General features: G+C 38.1%; 1 long non-coding RNA gene across 2 annotated transcripts; it reads left to right on the forward strand.

Annotated features, from left to right (window-relative positions):
* Positions 1–24: 24 nt before the first annotated feature.
* On the forward strand, positions 25–3,839 carry LOC127525980 (uncharacterized). Of its 2 annotated transcripts, XR_007933599.1 has the most exons (4): positions 25–1,114; positions 1,246–1,405; positions 2,807–2,988; positions 3,458–3,839. It is a non-coding gene; the product is annotated as an uncharacterized LOC127525980 (long non-coding RNA). The 2 variants fall into 2 exon arrangements; XR_007933598.1 differs by lacking the exon at positions 25–1,114 and having other exon boundaries at positions 1,124–1,405; positions 3,458–3,837.
* Positions 3,840–8,015: the final 4,176 nt, after the last annotated feature.

Consider the following 8,015-nt stretch of genomic DNA (forward strand, 5'->3'; position numbering starts at 1 on the left):
TTTCCACAAGCGCCTATAGTCCGTAGAAAGAGAAGAAGAGCTGCTGTACAGTATTTCCAATTCGAAAAAGAAAAGGAGCTGAAAACGATTTCTGACACGGAACGATGGCACAACAGAACCAGGCATGGACTCAAAGAATAAAAAGCTCAGTATATTTAAAGAAACTTTAGATCCATTAAACAAAACTAATGAGATGTACGATTATATACTGTATAGCGAATCCAAGTGTTCTCTGTTTATCGTCATTACTGACATATCCTATTTTTAAGCATATCGTTTTAATTATTTTTTACCTCTTGTATTATTTCTTTTTAATATTTGCCGTATTATTTCATCTATATTAACATTTTCACTTATTTATGAGATGTTATGTAGAGAATCTGCAATGTTAGTGTACAATATGAAAGGTATTTATGTTTATCGTCGTCATTAACGTATGTTAAATATCTTATCTTAATTTAGTTAAGTTAGCTATTTATAAAAGCACGTTAGCGCTTTCTGCCAAATTAGTATTACACTAGTCATTTAGCCCGTTATAATAACGGGCGCTAGAACAGTAGTGCATAAACATTATTAGGAACAGTCTATATTAAATGGCAACGGACTTTGACCTCATTCCGTTTGTTGGTGGTATTTTTCTTTCTTTCAGCCTTTCTTTTGTTGATGTTTACTTGCTGAGCTGACCGTTCTTAGTGGGCTGCCGCCGTGTATTGTGTGTCTTTAATTTTCTGTGACAGTAATACTGTCTTGTACGTCCGTAATATACCTTTAATTTTCTCTGGCGGTAATACAGGCGTGCGCGTTGGTAATATGCCTTTAATCTCCTCTGACAATAATACTGGCTTGTATGTGGCTGTAATATGCGTCACTGTATTGTGTACCTTTAATTTCCTCTCGCAGTAATACTGGTTTGTATTTCCGTAAAACGCCTCTAACTTTCTCTGACAGTAATATCGCGCATTGCACAGTTCACCGCGCATGCGCACTTCACCAGAAGAGAGACACACGGACACCTGGACGCACAAAGGGATTTTATTAAAGAGGATATTAACTTTTTCACTTATTTATGAGATGTTATGTAGAGAATCTGCAATGTTAGTGTACAATATGAAAGGTATTTATGTTTATCGTCATCATTAACGTATGTTAAATATCTTAACTTAGTTAAGTTAGCTATTTATAAAAGCACGTTAGCGCTTTCTGCCAAATTTGTATTACATATTATTTTTGTCTTGATTTCCACAGTCACATTTCTCCATAAAGGCAGAGAATATAAAAACAACTTTGATAACATTGATTAAATATCCAAATGAATCCAAGTGCCCTCTTTGTAAAAAGCACAGAGACTACAGCATCCTGCGACATCATCTTCAGAGTCATGAAGGCCACATTGTCAAGTGTGCAGGTAGTGTATGTATGCCAAGAGTGTGTGCTTGCAAACAATACTGACGTTTAGATTTCTGAACTGGAACTTTTTTAAATACAGGTTAAAAAGCTGAGCATTTTCCGTTGTTTGGCAGGTTTTACTATTTACAGATGTGACACAGGGTGTGTCCCAAGTGGCCAATTCCATTGTTGTTTTTGTTTAAAAGTCATTGTCAACAGTATACTGTATGTCAGTATTTTATATTTTGCTTTGATTAAATTTTTTTACCCCTTGTATTAGGGCCTCCCTAGTGTGTGCTTGGTGTGTGTGCGCCCTGCCTGGGTTTTGTTTCCTGCCTTGCGCCCTCTGTTGGCTGGGATTGGCTCCAGCAGACCCCCGTGATACTGTAGTTAGGATATAGCGGGATGGATGAAGGATGGATAATGTATTAGGGCCTTCCAAGTCAGATGAATAGCCATGGCTGTGGAATTTCCATGTTGATGGTATGACCATTTCATATTGTAACTATCATTTTTTGTATGTCTGTATTTAATGTTGTGTCCAGGTTTCCAAAGGACCATTTTGTGGTGTCTCTGTATTTCATCCTCGAGGCCCCCTTCAGTTTTAATGAGTTGTGTCTCAACTTTAGTCCTCTCTTCTTTCATTGTAGTATTTGTAGAGGGAGGATTATTGTTTCCTGCCTTGTGCCCTGTGTTGGCTGGGATTGGCTCCAGCAGACCCCCGTGACCCTGTGTTTGGATTCAGCGGGTTGGAAAATGAATGGATGGATGGATGGATTATATCTGGTTGCTGGTTCCCATTTTTGTCACCTTCTACAATTTGTGTTGGATATTTGTGTTATGTTTAACTTATTTTAGTATATTTGTTTTTTTTTTTAATTTCAACATACTGTCCATAGTGGTTTTGAAGTTCCAGAAACGCCTACCTTCCAAAATCCAGATCATTTAAATGTATGTTTATAATGGTTTGCATACATATTTTTGTAACATTAAACTCTTTTTAAGAACGTGACTCTGCTCAGTCCTCTTTAGAATGACATGCTGGCTTTGTGGAAGAGCTGGTGTAGAATGTTACTTGAGAACTCCAGCACCAAGGGATAAATGAAATTTAAATTTCCTTTAATAACTCTAATTTAGTTCTGCGGCAATATGGCAAATATACTTAGCCATATTGTAAATCAAAGACAAATAGTCCAAATGTTTAACATTATAAACTTAGTGCTTGTTTTTGAAATCACTGAAGTAACTGCTCACATCAGACTGAGCGAGCAAACGCCCTTCTAAATGAAGGACAAGAACCAAACAAAAAATTAGAAGGTACAGAAACAATGGACAGCCAGGACAGGGTCATTTTTTGTGTTTATTCTTTTGGTTCTTTTTTAACATTTCCTTAGGTAAATATTATTTTCTATGTTTTTAGGTTTAGACTGTATTGAGCCATTAATGAGAAGACAGAGTAAAGACTTGGCACTACATCTGAAATGAACAAATGTCTTGCTATTCTGTTCCATAGCACTGCATTCTGCAGATTTCAGATTTTTTCTTTCAGAAGAAACGTCAGCGTCCCTTCTCCAACATCCAGCACAGGGCACTGATGAGCAGGTACAGACACATCATTTTATAAACTTCCATAAGAAAGATAAATTACATTTTGTTGATGCTGGCTTACAATGCCTGTGGTATAGTGAATAAAATGTATAAAAAGACTTAATGCTTGTCTCAGATGCCGACTGTTAATCGTTCAGCAGTAGGAGTCAAAGCCCAAAAGACTAAAAGCCTGTTTTATATCTTCTGACAAACTGTAGTACTAGTACAACTGTTAAAGGCCTTAAAACATTTGAAATGCATTGTGTGCTGTATTAATAATAGTGTATTGTAAGAAACACTGAAGACTTGTAGAATCTGTGATCGAAAGCAGTAATGTTAATAATGTAGAATAAATTAAATTTACTGTACATAATTTTTTTTACTTTCCTTACATTCCTTGTAAATGTGGAGGAAAAGGCTATGAGCTTTATGATGACCATTTAAAGCATTTTCTTTCTTTCTTTTTTAATATAATGTATTACAGCAGCATGGAATCCTTCAGCATTTCACCGAGGCACAGAAGTGGTGTGCTGAGAACATTTCTGTGTTCAGGGGGCACATCTCACTCCCTGCATTACTGTCAATGGACAAAGACGACACTGAGGAGGCCCTTCAGAAATCTGATTTGCTATCTGAATTTCCAGAAGAAGAGGAGAGGGAATATGTCGTTAGACATATTTTTTTCACATATGGAAGACATGCATCTGTTTTTAGATTAACGTGAGGAAAAAGGAAAATGACTGAGTTTTGTGAGAAAGTGTAACAAACATACATGTCCCTCATTGTTCAGTTACAACCTACAATTCTTGTTCTATATTTTATATGTTCTTTAACTTTTTTGTAATAAATGTTGCAAACCAACTTCATCTTTACAGTCCATTGTCTTAGTGTTATGTATTAAAATAATGTTTTATAAAGCAGGTGTAACAGATTGAGGTGTAGTCCACCTCTTGAACCCTCAGGTACCACTCTGAACACCAGGTAAAAGTATAACAACTTTTTATTTTGTTGTCGCGTGCACAAAGCACTCTCCACACCACACTACTCATAAACACAATTCTCTTAAACAATACTCTCTCCTCCTCGCCCAGACACTTGCCACCCTACCTCCCAGCTCAGCTCAGTGTCTGGGCTTTCCCACAGTCCTTTTATATCCCCTGACCCGGAAGTGGTTCCTGGTCAAACCCACAAGTCCTTATTCCCTCCGGATCAGGTTAAACAGTCCTTTCTTCAGCCCGGGAGCACGTTGTTCCTTCCTGTCACGTGATGATGACGCACTCCCTGGTTATAGGGCACATTAGAGCCCACTAGCCCCCTTACAGCGACTCCCGGTGGCCCCCAAGGTATCCAGCAGGGCTGTGTAAACAAACTACAAAGTCCATGAGGCCCTGCTGGAACTCGGGGCACCATCATGCTGTCCGGAGGGCTCCTCCTAGCGGCCTGGGAGTGGCGACCGGAGTCTGTAGCCGGTCGTCCATCACAAAGGGGCAAGGCAATATTTATTTATAAACCACATTTACAACAGCAGCCAGAACTGAACCAAAGTGCTGTACAAGAAAGGGTAAAAGAAGCAGTTCAAATATACTGTATGTACACATCACAAAACTGCAACAATAACCAGCCATTACATAAAAGATAAACTTAAAATACCCATATATACATATTTATAATCCTGAATGTACGTGAGCCAACATATACAAACAATGTCAACCTCTTGCAGGGTCAAATGGCAGGAGGAAGAAATAAGACTTTAATTATGACTTAAAAATGGCCTGTGATGGAGCAGACCTAATATAATAAGGAGAGCCATTCCAGAAAAAAGGAGCAGCCACCACAAACACCTGATTCCTCCTTTGCTTCAGCCTCGACCTCGGCACAACTAAGAGCATCGGGCTAGTAGACCACAGGGATCTTGTTGGCACATACAAGTGAAGAGGTTCCAAGAGGCAAGATGGGGCTGATCCACTCAAACATTTGAAAACAAGAAATAGAATTTTAAAATCAATTCTGAAATGGACCAGAAGCCAGTGAAGTGAGGTCAGTATTGGTGAAATACGGCCACACTTACGAGAGCCTTCAATAAGTGAACAGCAAAGTTGTGGAAAAGTTGTAGGCGTCGTAACAGGGCCTGACCAATACCTACACACAAAGACTGCAATAGTCCAAATGAGATGCTGTAAAAGCTTGGATGGCCTTTTCAAGATCACAGAAAGAAAGAAAAGCCTTTACCTTAAAGTCTCAGCTGGAAAAAGCTTCATTTAACTTCACAATTTATCTGTCTGTCGAGTTTGAATCAAGAGGGGACACTGACCAGGAGGCACTTTGTACGATTCAGGCATTACACCAAATCAGACAACAGAGACGATGACACACGCAGGCACAAAGTGGTCAAAGACAGCTGAACACACTATGGGAAGAATCCTGAGCAGGCAGTGAGACAGATGACCTAATAACGGTAATCTTATTTACAAAAAAGTAAATCTCCGTTTGGAGAGTAAGTTGGGGTATGCAACAAATGACAAATTCCTAATACAAGAAACGGTATATGGCGATTAAATGATTTAAAATCACTAAAAAATTGATTTGTAATTATTGTATCGACCCAAACAAAACATTTTTAAAGTTAAGTTCAAAATCTTTTAGTTCAGTTCCAAAATAAATAAAAACGACGGTTTATGGAAGTGCAACTTTCAGTAATGCAAATGTTTGCATTTCTTTAGAAAAACAAACGATATAATATCTATTAAGCAATCTGAGAGATTTGCTTCACGTTTTTTGATAAGTACATATTTATAAGTTAGGGTCCCAAAGAGAACAATTATGCATTAAAATTAAAAACCAGGTAAACGTTTGAAAGTTTAATAACTCCACTTGAAATTTATCAACATTATAGCAGCAGCGTAGAACAAAATTAAGAAAACACAATTCAAGACAGACAATTGAAATGAAAGTATGAACTGTGTTAGTAAGCTGGATCATTTAAAAAATTGTTCAGTATAAACAATTTTAAAAGTTTCTTTTGAACTCGAAAGTTTAGACCTTCATTTTCATGCCTGTTAATTGCTTTGTTGTGTTATTGATCATCATTTATTTTGTAACATAATAAATTAATGTCATTAACGGAATTTTCCTTTATTGAACGAGGTTCCAGAAATAATGTCAGACATGCCGTTTAGTACAAAAGTACCATAAAAATAATTTCAAATATTTTGAATGATAGAATTCACTATAATAGCAGTTAGAGCATCCACATTCATATTTAGTATGGGGTTTCCTTAATCTAAAAATATGTTATGCCCTCTTTCTTTTAACTATCGAATCCTGACTCATAAATTATAAAACTTGTTTTTTGTTTCTAAAAGTAAACACGACAATCTATACTTATAAAAGGCAAAGCCCTCACTGACTCACTCACTCACTGACTGACTGACTCACTCATCACTAATTCTCCAACTTCCCGTGTAGGTGGAAGGCTGAAATTTGGCAGGCTCATTCCTTACAGCTTACTTACAAAAGTTAGGCAGGTTTCATTTCGAAATTCTACGCGTAATGGTCATAACTGGAACCTCTTTTTTGTCCATATACTGTAATGGAAGGCAGCAAGATGGCCGTAGGAGACTGAGTTGCGTGTCGCGTCATCACGCCTCCCACGTAATCACGTGAACTGACTGTGAACTCAGTACGTAGAAAAGAAGGAGGAGCCCCAAAGAGCGCTGAAGAAAACACTCATTACACAATTGACAAGGCAGCGAAACAATAAGAAGCGAGTGAGTGACGCATACAAGCATCTTCATAAGACACGAGGTATAAAAAAGCACGATGTAAACCGTAAGTCTAAATTAACTTTATAGAAACGCTCCCGCTGCCGTTTGCAATACCATATTCGCGAGATACAAGTTTAATGAGAAGACACGAGGTATAAAAAAGCACGGTATAAACCTAACCTTAAATTAACTTTATAGAAACGCTCCCGCTGCCGTTTGCAATGCCATATTCGCGAGATACAAGTTTAATGAGAAGACACGAGGTATAAACGAGAGTTTGCATCACTTTGTAACAGAGTTAAAATTGCTGTAGCGAGAAACTTTTAACTGCCGGGTCTTAGCTAACATTAAATAAACCCGTGGACATCGCAACATCACACAAGAGAGCGGCTCACGTGAAGTGACTGAACGCAGCAGGAGTGATCACTTCCATGAATCAAACCTGTTCAAAAAAACACATTACACAATTGATAAAGTAGGAAAAGAATATGAAACAAAGCACGGTATAAACCGTAACTTCAAATTAAGTTTATAGAAACACTGCCGTTTGCAATACCATATTCGCCCCTGCGAAGCGCGGTGATTTTGCTATATATATTAAACTATTTCAACCATTGTATGATCTGCTTCTCGCAACTGAAAGAGGGCACCGTGGCAGAAGTTAGCCGACTTGCTCACCAACCACAAGCGTTACCTGGTAGGTAACCACCCATACAATCAGATTGTGAATCACACTACGAATGCCTGCAATGTAATTACCCCGATCTACATGCTGTCAAATGAACGAACCACACGCCGTAGCACAACGTTAGGGGCTTCGCCTCTACGTCCGAGGATCGATTCCAGTAAGGGAGTGCAGTGACTGTGTACTCCTAATAAGCCCACAATTCCGGCGAAACACGTGTCGCATACTATGCATCTTCAAAGCACGGTGTAAACAGTAAGTTTAAATTGAGTTTATAGAAACGCTCCCGCTGCCGTTTGCAATACCATATTAGATGACTTTGTAACAGAGTTAAAATTGCTGGAGCGATAAATTTTTAACTGCCGGGTCATGTCGCGTGTTCTTGGGTAGGTACACCAAAAAATGTATACATTTATGCATGTAATGGGCAAACAAAAAATGTACTATACCCGAAAGCACTACAGTAGTACTCAATGTATCTTTACTTCTTAAATGTTAATGTTTTACTGTTTAATAATTTATACGCTTCTTATATGTTATTCAGATTCTTTTATCAAAATACCAGTAACAGCGCACTGCACGATAACGTGGAG

Source organism: Erpetoichthys calabaricus, chromosome 15 (assembly GCF_900747795.2).
Source record: "Erpetoichthys calabaricus chromosome 15, fErpCal1.3, whole genome shotgun sequence".
NCBI classification, from domain to species: Eukaryota; Metazoa; Chordata; class Cladistia; order Polypteriformes; family Polypteridae; genus Erpetoichthys; species Erpetoichthys calabaricus.